Source organism: Podarcis liolepis, assembly GCF_965112155.1.
Source record: "Podarcis liolepis genome assembly, chromosome: 2".
NCBI lineage: Eukaryota > Metazoa > Chordata > Lepidosauria > Squamata > Lacertidae > Podarcis > Podarcis liolepis.
Window position 1 is genome coordinate 100,420,062 of NC_139555.1, and position 15,811 is coordinate 100,435,872.

Sequence of the window (15,811 nt, forward strand, 5' to 3'; positions counted from 1 at the left end):
AAGCACACTCCTGGTTCTTCATCTGCAGCCATGGCTTGAAGTTTCAGTCAGCTGATGTTGTATGGCATCAGGTGATTGAAAGGTGGGTGGCTCTATAGGGGGTCATCCGCTTCTAGGTCCAGCCCTCCACTAGGAAGTCATTCTCCATCCCTGCTAATGGAAGTCATTACATCTTACCCTTCTCCCACCTGCTTGCCCCATGCCTTAACTCACTAAGGGGTAGTCAACCTGGTGCTCTCTAGATGTTGGTGGTCCAACTCCCAGCATTGATGGTCCAACTCCCAGTGGCCATGCTGGCTGACGCTGTGGGGAGTTGTAGTCCAATAACATTTGGAGGGCAGCCATTTACCTTCTTCCCTTCCCTGCCCCACCCTGCTAAAAATGCACTGGGCTTATGTTGCGAAAGTTTCACTCCCTCATTTGTTCATAATTTTATTTGTATGCTGGTTTTCCAGAAAGAGAATCGTGCTCAAAGCAGCTTACGACAAAGAAAACAGGGCTACATCTCAAACTCAACAATTTCATAATAACACGATAAAACATCATAATAGCAAATATAACAATAGACATTTCTGTAAACACTGCAAGGTTACATCGACCACATTGCACTTCCTGGCAATAGCAAAAATAACAAGGGAGCTTGACGGTTTCACCTTGGACCTAGATACACCTCTCCTCTGCTCACAATCCCTCTTCTGCAACAACTCGTTATAAGAGGCAGTAAGCTGGGTAGCTGCAAACTTCCTTCTCATGATGTTGTTCTCTCCTGAAGTTGTAAGGTAAAGGTAAAGGGACCCCTGACCATTAGGTCCAATTGTGACCGACTTTGGGGTTGCAGCGCTCATCTCGTTTTATTGGCTGAGGGAGCCGGCATACAGCTTCTGAGTCATGTGGCCAGCATGACTAAGCCGCTTCTGGCGAACCGGAGCAGCACACGGAAATGCCGTTTACCTTCCCACTGGAGCGGTACCTATTTATCTACTTGCACTTTGATGTGTTTTTGAACTGCTAGGTTGGCAGGAGCAGCGACCAAGCTCACCCCGTTGTGGGGATTCGAAACACCGACCTTCTGATCGGCAAGTCCTAGGCTCTGTGGTTTAACCCACAGCGCCACCCACCAGTGGCGTAGCGTGGGTTGTCAGCACCCGGGACAAGGCAAGTAATTTGCGCCCCCTAACCCGTGGATTTGCGCCCCCTAACCCTAACCCCCAGATGTTGCGCCCGGTGCGGCCGGCCCCCCTGCACCCCCACGCTACGCCACTGCCACCCACGTCCCCCTGAAGTTGTAGCCTGTCAATTAATAACTTAGTAGAGCTGAGCCAAAATCTCTCAGAAGATCCTCACCCCCACTAATAAAAGAAGGGTGCTTTGCAAAATAAGAAGAAACATATCCTCTGCCATTTTTCTCATGAGGAGGCCCCCACTATCTCCTCTCCAACAGTGCCCTGGCATGACACCAGAAATGGGGCTCAGTGGAGAATGCACCATGGCATCTAGGCTGCCAACGCAGTTGCCTCTTGCAACAACAGAAAAGAAAGAGGCTGTGCTACTCATTCAGTAGAGCACACAAGGTTTGAGCCCCACATTGAGCAAAAAAGATTCCTTTATCACAAGAGGTTGGATTAGATGACCCTCAGCATCCCTTCAACTGTACGATTCTACAACTCTATGATCCTTTGAACAGGAACACAGCAAGCTGCCTTCAACCGAGTGACCTGCTTGGAGGCACCAGAAATTCAACCTGGGATGTTCTGTGTGAAAAGCAGGTGCTTTGCCTTCACATTTGCCCTGCCCCTGAAAAAATGTTAAGAGATTTTCCATTTCCCTTGGAGAAATTTGTTGAGATGGTCTCCCAATTTCTCCGTCCACAAAGAGGAGGAGGGGGGAATTTTGAGAGACCCTTCTCACACAGCTCTGCTCGGTTCAGCCAAGTGTCATGTGAAGGCTGCTTCTGAGGCCATAAATGAGCTACAGGGAAGAGGCACTTTCAGGCCCAAACAATAACAGCGTGTCTTGTACAGTATATTTGTTCTGCTCAGTACAAAATTCCAGGGGTCTGCCGGAATGATATGTGGAAACTCACAATAGGCTCACACAGAAATCTGTGTTGATTAGTTTGATTATGTCAGGGCCCAGGTCACTTCACTTGAGTATGTAATTTCTGAAGACTTTACTGTGGGGACTGAAATGCATGTTCTGGTCTGGAGTCTCTACACCACCCTAAGATGTGGTCCTCCAGATGTTTTTGGAGCACATCTCCCTTCACCCTTGACCATTGGCCTTGCTGGCTGGAGCTGATGGGGTCTGAAGACTCGCAGCACGTGCAGTGCCACAGGTTAACCACCCCTCCTCTAAACCCTAGAATCATAGAATCATAGAGTTGGAAGAGACCACAAGGGCCATCGAGTCCAACCCCCTGCCAAGCAGGAAACACCATCAGAGCACTCCTGACATATGGTTGTCAAGCCTCTGCTTAAAGACCTCCAAAGAAGGAGACTCCACCACACTCCTTGGCAGCAAATTCCACTGTTGAACAGCTCTTACTGTCAGGAATCGGGAGATCTGAGAATACAATATTCCGCAATTTTTAAAACACTTTAATAGAATCTGTGGGTTGGGCCAGCAATGCAATGCTAGTGGGAGGGAGGCTAATCCCCCCCACACCATTTTTCCTTCTTAAACTCTCCCAAAACTGCTATTTAATCCACAGGAAGAATTGTGAAGGTAACTGATGCTAATAGGGGAAACAGCAATTTTGATCAAGGTTAAACTCCCTTCTCCATCACCATGGTCCTGCTTCAAATCAGAGACCCCTGCAGTTGCTAGTCAACTTTTTCAAGACGTAGGAAAACCTATAGCTCAGTTGGTGGAACGTGAGACTCATAATCTTAGAGTTGTAGGTCTGAGCCCCACGTTGGGCAAAAAGATTCCATTGCAGGGGGTCAGACTAGATGGCCCTTATGGTTCTCTACAGTTCTATGATTCTATATGGATTTTCCACATTTGCACACCCAATTTACCCCAAAAGAGAAAGGTGTCTGAAATACCCTTTGTGTTGGTGCAGTGCCTAGCAGGCCCCCTAGGTGGCGTTAGAGCAATAATGAATAGCTGCCACTGTCTTATCTGGTGGTCTTCAAGGAGCGGTGTAAAGACATAAATGCTTCAGTGTTTTATTTTTCACATAGAGCTTGTTTTTGTTCATCCCAATCTTAAACATGTTCCGTGAGGCGACAGTCGCAGCGAGTCCAACGGGGCCAGAATTGTTTGCCAAGAAGCATGAGCAGGGATTGCAGCCTCGCAGAAACAGTGGTCAGTGACATCTGCAGATCAGCTGCATGACATTTTATGGGTCTATGAAAAACCTTTTGGAATATTGAAAACAGATACGACCTCGCCTGCAGGCTGGCCTTTTCAGAAAAAGAGAAGAAAGACGAAGTATTAAGGATATGGAGTGAGGTAAATGGAGAAGGAAAGATGCTTGAGGTGAGAACATCTAGGAGATGTTCCAGACATTCTTGGTCTCAGACTTCCATCAGCCTGAGCTGTGGAGGCTGGTCCATCAGGGTGAGTGGAGCACTTCTCCACCTATCCCAGTCTGTCCTCATCCAGGCCCCACCTGCCTGCCTTCCTGCAGCCAATCAGGGTCTGGCTCAGTTTGTCATCCACCTATTGGGGGTCTCCCTGCGTTCCGCACTTCCAGTCCCGCTGAGCACCAGCCACCACTGGATGCCTGGGATTCTTTGCTAAGCTTTGCCAGCAAAGGGGGGGGGGGAACCTGCAGATCCCCAGTCTCCTTCCTTCTCGACTCTGAGATGTTATTTGTTTCTGGCTACACCGGCAATGTGCAGTAGTGATGCGTGGCTGTGTGTGTGTGTGTGTGAGGTCACACCATGAGCGTACATCTCTTGTTTTCTGTCCGCTGTGGGTTTCCCATACCACCAGAATACTCTGCAGCCGAACGATTGAATGGATTATGTTCTCCTGTTAGGAAAACAAAAGAGAAACATGGAGCTTAAGCGGGAGTCTAGGAGCTGGGCAAGAGGAGCAAGGGAGAAGCAAGGCTGGCAGAACAGAAGCTGGGGAGAAAGGGCGATAGGTCATACCTGCCTTGCATGCAGGTTCTGTCGGATTCTCAGGCCGCAGTCAGAGGTAACTGGCCACACTCCAGGCATTCGGCTTGAGATCCTTGTTGACCTCCCCGTCTGCGTCTCCCGGCAGGATACAGGCAAGGTCACTATCGGCGATTCCACTCAGCGTGAGAGGGACACACCTCTCCTCCCTCCTCCCTGCTTCCCTCAGGGAGGGGGAAAGAGACAGACAGAAATCTATTTACATGTCTTTATTTCTGTCATTGCAGCAGTACAGAGAAACACGTCTGCACTCTCCAGTCTCCAACAGAAGAGAGAGAAACTCCACCCCTGTACTTCCAGTACAGGTCAGATGACACTCTGAGCTAACATCCGGTGCTCAGCACAGTGAATAGATTGCCCCTTTGTTCCAATAATACAGTCCCAAACATCAACATCCTGTTTTGCATTCCAGACAACTGCAGCTCGTTCTTGCATTGCTGCTTTTTCCTGACAGGTTCAGCCCCCAACATGATCTCCTAGTGAAGCTGGCAGAGACTTCCTGCCCGAAAGCTTAGTACAGAGCTAGATGGATCAATGATCTGACTTGGTGCAAAGTAACTTCCTATGCTTTCAGTGCCTTTGAGTTCTTAAGCAAACAGGGAATTCAGAGAGGAATGTGCGCGCACACAAACACACCATTGCAAGTAACAATTAGTATAAAACACTGTGAAAGCCAGCATGATTAGGTTGTTATAGCACTGGTCTGGGAGCTGGGAGACCAGGGTTCAAATTTAGCCCTGAAGCTCACTGGGTGACCATGGGCCTCTCAGCCTAAGCTACCTCACAGGGTTGTTGTGGGGATTAAATGGGGGGGGGGGAGAACCATGTACGCCCCCTTGAGCTCCTTGGGAAAAATGGTGGGGTGTAAATGCAATTAATCATTATTCTAATATTAGATGCTGCTGGAAAAATACAGTAACAGCTTATTCTGGAGAGGGGGCATCTCCGATTGCTACACCAACCCTTGGTCAGCAAAGGCAAGATATGCCATCTCCAATAGGAGAGACAGGCCACCCTGGCCTGGCTTTTCCTGCACATCATTTCCATGACATGCAACTACTGCATAAGCTTAAGAAGGGCTTAAAAGGCCGTTCTTTCCTAACCTCCCTCCCTCCCTCCCTCCAACACACACACACACTCCAGCTGGTAAGCAAAAGTGGGGCTGTGTAGTCACAGCTGCAAGCAATTAACTCAAGCAAAGATCTCTCCCCACCCCACTCCTGCTTTCTTCCCGATTCTTGACACCAAGCCTCTGTGACTTATGAAAGACTGCCTAGCAACTCTCCAAGAACAAGATTAAAATGTTCAAGCCCAGCCACAGGCAAGTCACATTACGGAGGCTTTTTTTAAAAAAAATAAAAAAATTGCTTTTTAAAATTTATTTTGCAAAGAGAGGATCTGTTCCACAAAGTGAGTGCAGGAAAATCTGCCAGCCGTGGCGCAAGATGTTGCAGATAATCCCCATGTGCCCACCACTGATTTACGGCTGCCAGATTGCAACTCCGATACCCTTCCCAAGCCTTTGGAAGGGTCCCAAAGCAGCAGGCGAGGAGGGAGCGCTCTGTTCCTGCACAAATCACTTCGCCCATCGACCCCATTCGCTGCAATGCACAAGGCGGCTTTAGGACTTGGTTGGGTGGGGTGGTCCTAGCAGAGGCACGTGCTGGGTTTACAGGGGCCGAGTTTTCGAAACACAGATTTGCTCTGCGAGGGACCACACGTTTTGACTGGGCTTTATAATTGACTCGGAAAACGTCTTCATCGTTTTAGATTCACAAGCATCTCCAAACAATGCGCAAAACGGAAATCACTACAAATCGAAACAGAAAATCAAGGCAATAAAATATTTTGTTGTTGTTGTTTAGTCGTGTCCGACTCTTCGTGACCCCATGGACCAGAGCACGCCAGGCACTCCTGTCTGTCTGTCCGTAATATATAAAATATATTATGAATCAAATACCGTATTTTTCGCCCCATAAGACACACTTTTTCCCCTCCAAAAATGAAGGGGAAATCGGGGTGCGTCTTATGGGGCGAATGCCTGCAAGCCTCGCGCGCCCGGCAGGAGGGCCCACCGGGTGCGCGAGGCTTGGGGCGGCAGCCTGTCGCCCGAAGCAGGGGAGCCCTCGGGAGGGCTCCCCCTGCTTCGGGCGAGTGTCTGCAAGCCTCGCGCAGGAGGTCCCACCGGGTGCGCGAGGCTTGGGGCGGCAGCGGACTGCTTGCGCGCACCTAGAAGCTTTCTAGGCCCAATTCAAGGTGCTCACATTACCGTAGGATGCACAGTTCTCTGCGGTGGCCAGCGGTGCATTTGTACAGTTCAGGCTGGTGCCCAGCTGTGGCCATTCCTTGAGATGCCTGATTTGACCACAGTGACCCATGCCTGTGTCCCATCCTGCTCCGAGTCCTGTAATATGCTCTGCCTTTGAAAAGTGCTCTGAAACTTCAGCTGGCTCAAAGAGCTGCAGCCAGACTGCGGATGGGATCTGGTTACAGGGAGCAGATGAATCCCTTGTTAGAACAGCTCCACTGGCTGCCAGTCTGTTTCCGGGCACAAGTCAAAGTGCTGGCTATGACCCATAAAACCCTACGCAGCTTAGGTCCAAGCTATCTGAAAGACCGCATTCCCTCGCATGAACCTGCCTGGGTTTTGAGGACTTCAGGAGAGGGCCTTCTCTTCATGCTGCTGCCCTCACAGGCACACTGGGTGGAGATGTCAGAAAGGGCCTTCAGACTTTAGAACTCCCTCCCTAAGGAAGCTAGATGGGCTTCCTCCTTGCTCTGCTTTTCCTGGCAGGTCCAACAACAGGCTTTTGGGAATTGTCTGCTCTTAATTAAAGGGCTGGTGCTGTGCTGTTTTTATGATAATTCTTGTTATGTTTTAAACAGATGTTATATAGGTTTATCATTTTAATTCTATCAATGTTTAATTGCTTCTTAATGATTGTTTTCTGTATGTTTTTTGTGGTTGTTGTTTTCATCTTGTTTTTCCCATCAGGGAAAAAGCCAGGATATATCTATATATCTATATCTATATCTATATCTATATCTATATCTATATCTATATCTATATCTATATCTATATCTATATCTATATCTATATCTATATCTATATCTATATCTATCTATCATCTATCATGATGATGATGATGTTTAAAACCACAAATGAGTTAGGCCCCAAATATCTGCCCCCTTCCCTACAGACTCTCTCAGAACAGGCATAGGCAAACTAGGCCCTCCAGTTGTTTTGGGACTACAACTCTCATCATCCCTAGCTAACAGTACCCGTGGTCAGGGATGATGGGAGTTATAGTCCCAAAACATCTGGAGGGCCAAGTTTGCCTATGCCAGCTCTCAGAAGTTAAGATCAGCAGAGGTGGTGATCTGGAAGATGGCATTCTCTGTGACAGAGAACTGTGGAGGAGAAGAGGGAAATGTTTTGTTCCACTAGTGCATATCCCTTGTGCTAGTGGAACAGGAGCTTTGCATACAGCTCATAATGTAGAAGCAGAGCCTATTGGAAGGTAGACGACTCCCAAAAACAGGCACCAGAATTACTGACCCCACTTCAAGATTTCACAAGCAACATCGGGGACCCTGTAGCCATCAAGCCCGCTTCTCATTCAGCTAAATCCTCTTTAGGTCTCTGTCCAAATCCAAAGCTGGCCTCAGCTGGTAAATTGCACATTCAGGAAGACATTTTCCTCGTCATTAGCTCCCATTCAGGACACACCAACCCACCACAGTCCCTTACTATTAGCAAGCAATCAGCTTAATAAAAGAATTTCCTTCACCCAACAGAACAGCAGTGCCACCTTCCCCCTCCCCTGAGAAACAGTTGTGCCTGAATGTAGGTGTAATTTTTCCCCTTTTACATTTCCCCCGCTTTGTGCTTCGTTTTGAAAGGGCGACTTGAGAACACATGATTTGGTTTCTTTCTGAAACAATGTCAGAAGAAGAATATCCATGGTAGCAGTAACCGCAGGGAGCATTCACAATATGTCCCCCCCCCCACACACACTTCGTCTTCTTTTAATTTCTGCCTCCTGAATTTTAACTGTTTACTTTGTACGCAGGAATGGCAGGCTTTTGAGTCTTCTGTGAGCTCTGCTAAAAGGAGAACAGAAAAGGGTGTTTGCTGCGTTCCTTAGGTGACGTGAACGTTTAAAATGTGACATTCCTTCAAGAGTGCGGGAATGCTCTGATTCCCTGCTGGTTGGAGGATGAAGGAAGAAAATGCTGTAGTCTCTCTATTTGGCCGTTTTTGGTCCTTAATTGTGGTATCCCAAGAAAGTGATGGTTTCTGTCCCAGGCCTCACTCACTGCAACCTCCTATAGATTAGCCCCCAAGGAAATGAGGCCCTGGAGGTTTCTGAGAATGGCTGTAGAAAACAGTGGGGGTTTTTTACCAGCCATTTGGTTGGCAAGAGGCCCATAGGTCAACATAGAGCACATGCTCTGCATACAGAAAGTCCCGCCATCTGATGCAAACAGGCCAACATTTGCAGTACAGTGGTACCTCTGCTTACGTACTTAATTTGTTCCGGAGGTCCGTTCTTAACCTGAAACTGTTCTTAACCTGAAGCACCACTTTAGCTAATGGGTCCTCCTGCTGCTGCCGCATGATTTCTGTTCTCATCCTGAAGCAAAGTTCTTAACCTGAGGCACTATTTCTGGGATAGCGGAGTCTGTAACTTGAAGCGTATATAACCCGAGGTACCACTGTACAGATTTTGGCTCCAGAATGCAACGTTTGGTTTCTGTAGAAGGTCTTTGATGACAAGCCTGTACCAACCTACCTAGAAGCAAGTGCCACTGAGGTCAGTGAGACTTGTTTCTGAGTAAACATGCATAGACAGGTATCTGAAGAAGTGTGCATGCACATGAAAGCTTATACCCAGAACAAACTTAGTTGGTCTCTAAGGTGCCACTGGACAATTTTTTTATTTATTCCGACTGTGTCGGACCAGCACGGCTACCTACCTGAATCTGGATGCATAGACAGGGTCAGCCTAACTATTAGGCAGAGGGATGCAACTGCCTTAGATGGCAACTACTGTGAAGCGGGAAGCAATGGCAAGCAAGGTGTCGGAGGACAGAGCAGTAAGTGCCCCGTTGTCATGGACTGGCTGGAAGCTGAGGAGTGGTGGGAGGCATAAGATGGGGAACCCCCAAGGGAAGATGGCTCAGAGCCAGGGGATTGGTGCTGGGATGACAATGAGTGGTCAGAGGGAGAAGAGGAAGCAGTCTGGGAGGAGGAAGCTGAAGAGGCACCAGGGTTTGGTGAGCAGGAAGAGGCTGTGGCAGAGAGCAGCCCAGATTCAGAGGCAGAGGAGAGGAGGAGGGCCAAGAGGCAGAAATCAGACAGGCTGTTGAAAAAGCCAGGGAAGGTCTCCCTCCTGCTGCAACCAGCTCCCATCCTTCCAGTCTCCCAGAACCCGCAGAGGTCTGAAGAGGGTGGAGCAAAGACAGACCAGGTGAAGAGGAGACTTAGGGAGCTGTGGAAAGGCGGGAACCTTCAGTCCTTGCAACTGCCCCATTGGGGCAAGATTTACTGGGAAGAATTGCTGTGCTTACTAGGTCTGGGCTGTTTTGTTTCTTTGAATAAAGAGTTAACTTCATCGGCACCTTGTGAGTTATTGCTGACCTGCGCCCAACTCTCGTCTTGACACTTGTGGCCTGCCCTATATCCCCTAAGCAACAGTGGTGCCCTCAGGTGCTGTGGAAGACACTCTCCCATTGCCAGTGTGGAAATAACATTCAGCTGGAAATCCAGTTAGTTTTGGACCTGGAATGTGAGGGACCACCATCTTGCCTTTTGCCTCAGGCTGCAAAATGTCTTGGGTTGTCTCCATACAAAGAATTATGAGTCATCACTCGCCTTTCAACGGCTACCACCACATAAAAGATTCGTGCTTCTAAACCTCAAAATTACACAACAGAGAACAAGCAGCTACCTAGAAATAATGCAGTGCTGAGGTGCAGGATAATTCTCTTTTTCTTTCTCTCCACATGCGGAATTCATTATAACATTTTATTGCAAGCGTGCGCTCCTGCTGTATTAAATCTATGTTCCAAGCTTTATCTTTAAAGTGGGGGGAATTGCATTGTCTCTAAATGTCACATTTTCAAAAGTCAAACTTATAGGAGGAGAAAATGTGAACGCAATAATATCCTTGTTCCCCACCCCCACAACAACAACAAAAAGGTGTTATGGACTTAGCACACTGCCCCCACCTACACACACACATATGCCCCTGGAATTATCATGATGTACAACCTATCATAAACATTTAAATTTGAATGTATTCAGTGTTGCGGCTCTTTTCCTTCGCTCTGTTAGACTGAAATGTGCATTTTAGTGAAAACAGATTAGGCCTGCACAACAATTTTAGGCATGGGTGAATCTATTTCCAGCCCATATCACCTTCTCATTTTTTAAACCCATAATTCAGTTCTGCCTGTGTAGTAAGCTGCTGTTCTTTCCCCTCAATCCCCTCAAAATACATATTTTGATCATTTCAACAGCTGAGAAGTGTGTTGCAACATTCAGAAATATGAGATCTGGTAGGCACTATGTTCTGGTCTACCCATTGGTCCAAGAGGTGCTGACTAGGTCATTTCCTATAGCAATTCACAAGGACTGCATTCCTCATTACTCCCAAGTAATCTTCTGTTAAATACCAGTTGTTTGGAGATAACAGATAGGAAGGGCTATTGCCTTCATGCTAGGGTGGCTGTGTGTCCTCTGTTTTGAAAGGCTGTCAGAGAACAATCCTCTGTTCGATGGCATTCTCTGTTTTCTTCATATTGGTGCTCTTTTCTGTCCTCTACACACAGCTGAAACAGAATGCTTTCAAATGGCTAACAACAATGTGCTTCCACATCTGTACAGTGGTACCTCAGGTTACATACGCTTCAGGTTACATACGCTTCAGGTTACAGACTCCGCTAACCCAGAAATATTACCTTGGGTTAAGAACTTTGCTTCAGGATGAGAACAGAAATCATGCAGCGGTGGCACAGCGGCAGCAGGAGGCCCCATTAGCTAAAGTGGTGCTTCAGGTTAAGAACAGTTTCAGGTTAAGAACGGACCTCCGGAACGAATTAAGTACTTAACCCGAGGTACCACTGTATGTGTCATGGACTGGCTGGGCACAGAGGAATAGTGGGAGGCACCCACTGGGGAACTCCCAAGGGAAGACGGCTCAGAGCCTGGGAATTGGTGTTGGGATGACAATGGGTGGTCAGAGGGAGAAGAGGGAGAAGACTGGGAGGAGCAAGGGTGGGAAAATGAAGAGGCAGCAGGACGTAATGAGCAGGGAGAGTCTGTCACAGAGAGAAGTCCAGAATCAGAGGCAGAAGTGGAAGCAGAGAAGGACGGAGGTCAAGAAGCAGAGTTGAGTCAGGCTGGTGTAGAAGCCAAGGGTGTCTCCCACTTCTGTGACAAGCTCCACTCTCCCCTGGTCTCCCAGAACCAGAAATGGTATGAAGAGGGAGAAGCAGAGACAGGCACACCAGCTGAGTCTCAGATTGCTTGGGAAGGACCCAGGGGAGGAAGAGGCTTGGTCAGGTGTGGGAAGGCGGGGACCTGCAATCTCCACAACTGCCTCATAGGGGCAAGACCTACCAGGAAGAGTTGCTGTGCTCCCTAGGCTTGGCACTACTGAGCAGCCTGTTTCGTCTAATAAAGAGTTAACTTCACTTACTCGGTGTGATTTATTGCTGACTCACTCCTGACAAATTATTTACATGGCCAATGGTTGGCTTGAGAGGGTCCAGCCAGCAAGAGGGATTTTCTTACATTCCTAGTTTCTATGTATATTGGGAAATACATCTTGAGAGAGTGATAAAGGTAAAGGTAAAGGGACCCCTGACCATTAGGTCCAGTCGTGACCGACTCTGGGGTTGCGGCGCTCATCTCTCTTTATTGGCCAAGAGAGCCGGCGTACAGCTTCTGGGTCATGTAGCCAGCATGACTAAGCCGCTTCTGGCGAACCAGAGCAGTGCACAGAAACACCAATTACCTTCCCGCCGGAGTGGTACCTATTTATCTACTTGCACTTTGATGTGCTTTCGAACTGCTAGGTTGGCAGGAGCTGGGACCGAGCAACGGGAGATCACCCCATCGTGGGGATTCAAACCGCCAATTTTCTGATTGTCAAGTCCTAGACTCTGTGGTTTAACCCACAGCGCCACCTGTGTCCCTTGAGAGAGTGATAGGGAACCTCAAATGTGGCCCTTCGGTCCTCTCTGTCTGGCTCTATGAACTCCCCAGACTACACCTGTCATTGGCCTTTCTTCATACTGATTTTGCCTGGCTGGGATTGGTCCTTGAACTCTGATAATGCTTCTTGCTTTTACAGATGTAGGACAGAGGGGAATGTTTGAATGTGTGCAGAAAGTACCCTGCTGGCTACATTTACACGTGTTGTTCTGCCCACTTTTGCCTCTGTCCCCACCCACCACTGGTTTCAGTTCCTTTTGGTTTTTCAGTATAAACAAGAGAACCTTTAAGATACATACATACACAGAGACAACCCTGTCGCGGGTCACATGATAGTCAGAAGAGGGCAAATTTATCTTTCTTAGAGAGGTGAAGCGCAACGTAGGGTGTATGAAACATAAATATTAAACAGTCTGCCTTCAGGCACCAACACCTCTCCGTATCTGAATCTCGCAACCGTTGTTTTAATAAAGATTCCCCCTCCTAAAAGATTGCTATAAATATTAATATTTCATGAAAAAAGAACATTTATGTCAGCAAGCACCAGATGGCAGCCTAGGTTGCTAAGCTGCACCTTTTAAATGCCCCCCCCCCGCATATTATGAAAACTATATGGAATTGGATCGTTTGATTTCTTTTCCCCACACCTCACTGGGGGAGGAAAAAGTACCGGTAATTTCTGCAGGCAATTTTGCGACCTGTTGTGTTTCTTATTGTTTACCTTTTTCCTACAGGTAGATTTGAAGCTAACTGATAATTTGGTGTACAAGGAGCTGGTTTTAAGAACAGAGCAAAAAGTAATTGGAATCCTACACTTGGAACCATATGCCATCTAGGCAGGATCATAACCACCCACCCAACTCACATATGGAAGCAATACAGTCAAGGCCTGCCAGAGAGCTGCCTGCAGAACAAACAGTTCCCTCTTATATTGGTTTCACAATGTAAGAAGAGTCTCCTGGATAAGGTCAAAGGCCCATTTGGGTCCGCGTCCTCTTCTCCCAGTGGCCAACCACAAGAAACCCCCAAGAAGGGACCACCTGAGCACAGCAGCACTCTTGCTCACCTGCGACGAGTCGTCCTCAAAGTTGACCCATTGATAATACTGTCTTTTCTCCCGTTCACATTTGTTACCTTATTTGCGTAGAAGCAGCGGGATGACAATGTCAGAGAATGAGCCACTGAAGTAACATGGCCAGAAGTAACGAAAACAACAGCTCCAAAACAAAGGCTTTCTGATAAACGAGCAAGCGAATATTTTACTCGTTCCATATCTCAGTAGTAATTAACCTGTAGTAAATGCTCGCAGCGTGTTGCTCAGAGGAGTGCAACCTGTAGACAGAATACGCTTTAAAAGCAATTTATTACAGTGCAGAATCCTGGGGCAGGGGGAGGAACCCACTTAATTTATATCTTTAAAAACCATGAGCAGTTGAACAATTAATTAAATAACCTGTTGCGAGAGCATAGCAGACCAAGTTGCTCTTAGTGGCATTTATAACTTCATGTCACAAATTAACACTACCCAGGTCACACTGCTGCATATACTTCAGCAAATATATGTAAATTCTGAAGCTGACATTTTCTTTATTTGACCTAGAAGAGGTAAAAAGTTGATGTGAAATTTTGTGATTTCTCGATTGTTTGTACAGTCCATGAACTTAAGATGACACAGGGTTGGTTCTCACTGCCGTTTGCACTTGCCACGTGAAGCAAGAACAGAGGCTAGGATTTGATTGTGGTTTTTTTCAGTCCTGGTTTCTAATTCCCCATTTTTTTTGAGGGGACGGACGGACAAGAAACCAGTATTTGCCACAAACTGGGAAGGGAATCCTTGGGGCATGAGTGGAGAAGGAGGGAACCGGTTGTCCTGTAAGGCTTATTCACATAGTGGCAAGTCACTATTCGCCATTGCGTCTGATCCAGACCTCAGTGTCCTGCCAACTCCTTGCTTTCTTGCAGCAAAGCATCTCGTGTTGAGAGCACACAGTTTTCTCTCTGCATGAGAAATGGTTCTTGGCTTTGACTTCTGAACAGGTTTTGTTTCTTATTTGAAGATGGAAATTAAGTGCACGTGGGTGTTTTGAGCCTGAGATGGTTATGCCAGATCAACACCAGCCCTATTCAGACATGCGTTGTGCATGTAAAGCGTGAGCAGAGCAAGCAGGGGTGAATGCACGAAGTTCTCCCACACACCACTCTGCCCGTTGTTCTCCACAAGTTAGAAGCAAAGTCTGAAGTGGGGAGGCTCCATGCGTGATTTAGAATCCTGCAGAATCACCATGTGGGGAGCCTGTCGTAATAGAACAGGGGTCACCAGTATAGCACCCCTGAAGACTTTCATTGCTGCTCCCAGAAGCCAGTGCTCTAGCCCTCCTAGAAAGAAAGTTACACAACAAAATGTGCCAGTACCGTTCTAAGCAATTTCTGTGAAATCAGTCAGCTTGGCTGTTCCCATCTATCAGTGCTTTTAGCCAAAAAGTGAAGCCCAAACTGCGATTGATAAGCAAGTTGTTTGGACACCAGGTAATAGGACACCGTGCAGTGCTTAGCAGCTGCTGTTTTCCAATTGTGATATTGTGGGTGGGTGCCACCTGGGAGGCGGGTATTTTTATTTAACCTTTACCCCTGCACTGTTTTTCTGACTAAAATACTCACACCTCCTGCTGAAGCTGCTCTTTGTTCTGGAAAGGAAGTTAGTTTTTGCATTGATAGCAACTTTCCTCCTCGGTCAAATATCATTGGGGAGAAGGAGGATTTTTGCATGGAACACTGCACAAGGGAAAGAAAGGGGGGGTCCCTTGTGCTGCAGGCCCAATTTGTGACTGCTCTTTGTTTGATTACTTTAGAGTAGACATGGATAGAAGGAATGCATTCTTGGTAAAACTGTACAAACAATTGCGGCTATGATCCAAGGCCTGAATACGCCCGCTGGAGCTTTCACCACTTTTCTCTTCTGGACACAGCTACCTTGGAAATTGCTCCTGATGTTGCCTTGGGTTTTGGGAGGTGGATTGTGTTCTTCTGCAGATGGTGGCTTCGGAAGTTGTATTGTGAGCATGAAATTTGCCAGGCAGCCTTTTGGATCTGGGCCTACAACTCTGATCCCAAACTCGGCAGGACCGCAGGGTACACATGGAGATTATGTGTGAACAGCAATTGAATGTCAAAGCGTGTTACACTCCTGATGGTGTGTATCTGTTGTGCTCATTCCACATTCTCCACTCATGGAAAGAATGTTCCTTCTTCTTCACGCAGAGTTCACGTATGCATGAGGGAGCTGTTGGATCAGTACAATTATCCTGGATCTGTGGAAGCTGACAGGAATTCCACCATTAGCTTCTGTGTTGCTGGGATCACCTCCAACGGATTCTTTCCCTTAAAAAACAAACCTTGCATTTTATATAGGAGAAGGGAGCTTGGAGGTTGGCACTTGTTCCACAAGTAGCTGTGTAAC

The 15,811-nt window shown here is 47.4% G+C and overlaps 1 protein-coding gene and 1 long non-coding RNA gene across 2 annotated transcripts in view; one reads left to right on the forward strand and one right to left on the reverse strand.

The window, feature by feature from the left end:
- Positions 1–15,811, reverse strand: part of LOC310702127 — a 164,149-nt gene that overhangs the window by 76,799 nt on the left and 71,539 nt on the right. The window contains exon 2 of the long non-coding RNA XR_014523273.1: positions 11,059–11,274. This is a non-coding gene — a long non-coding RNA (uncharacterized lncRNA). The remainder of the gene's footprint in view (positions 1–11,058; positions 11,275–15,811) is intronic.
- PRICKLE2 (prickle planar cell polarity protein 2) overlaps positions 1–15,811 on the forward strand; it is a 259,498-nt gene that overhangs the window by 18,956 nt on the left and 224,731 nt on the right. The window lies entirely within an intron of this gene.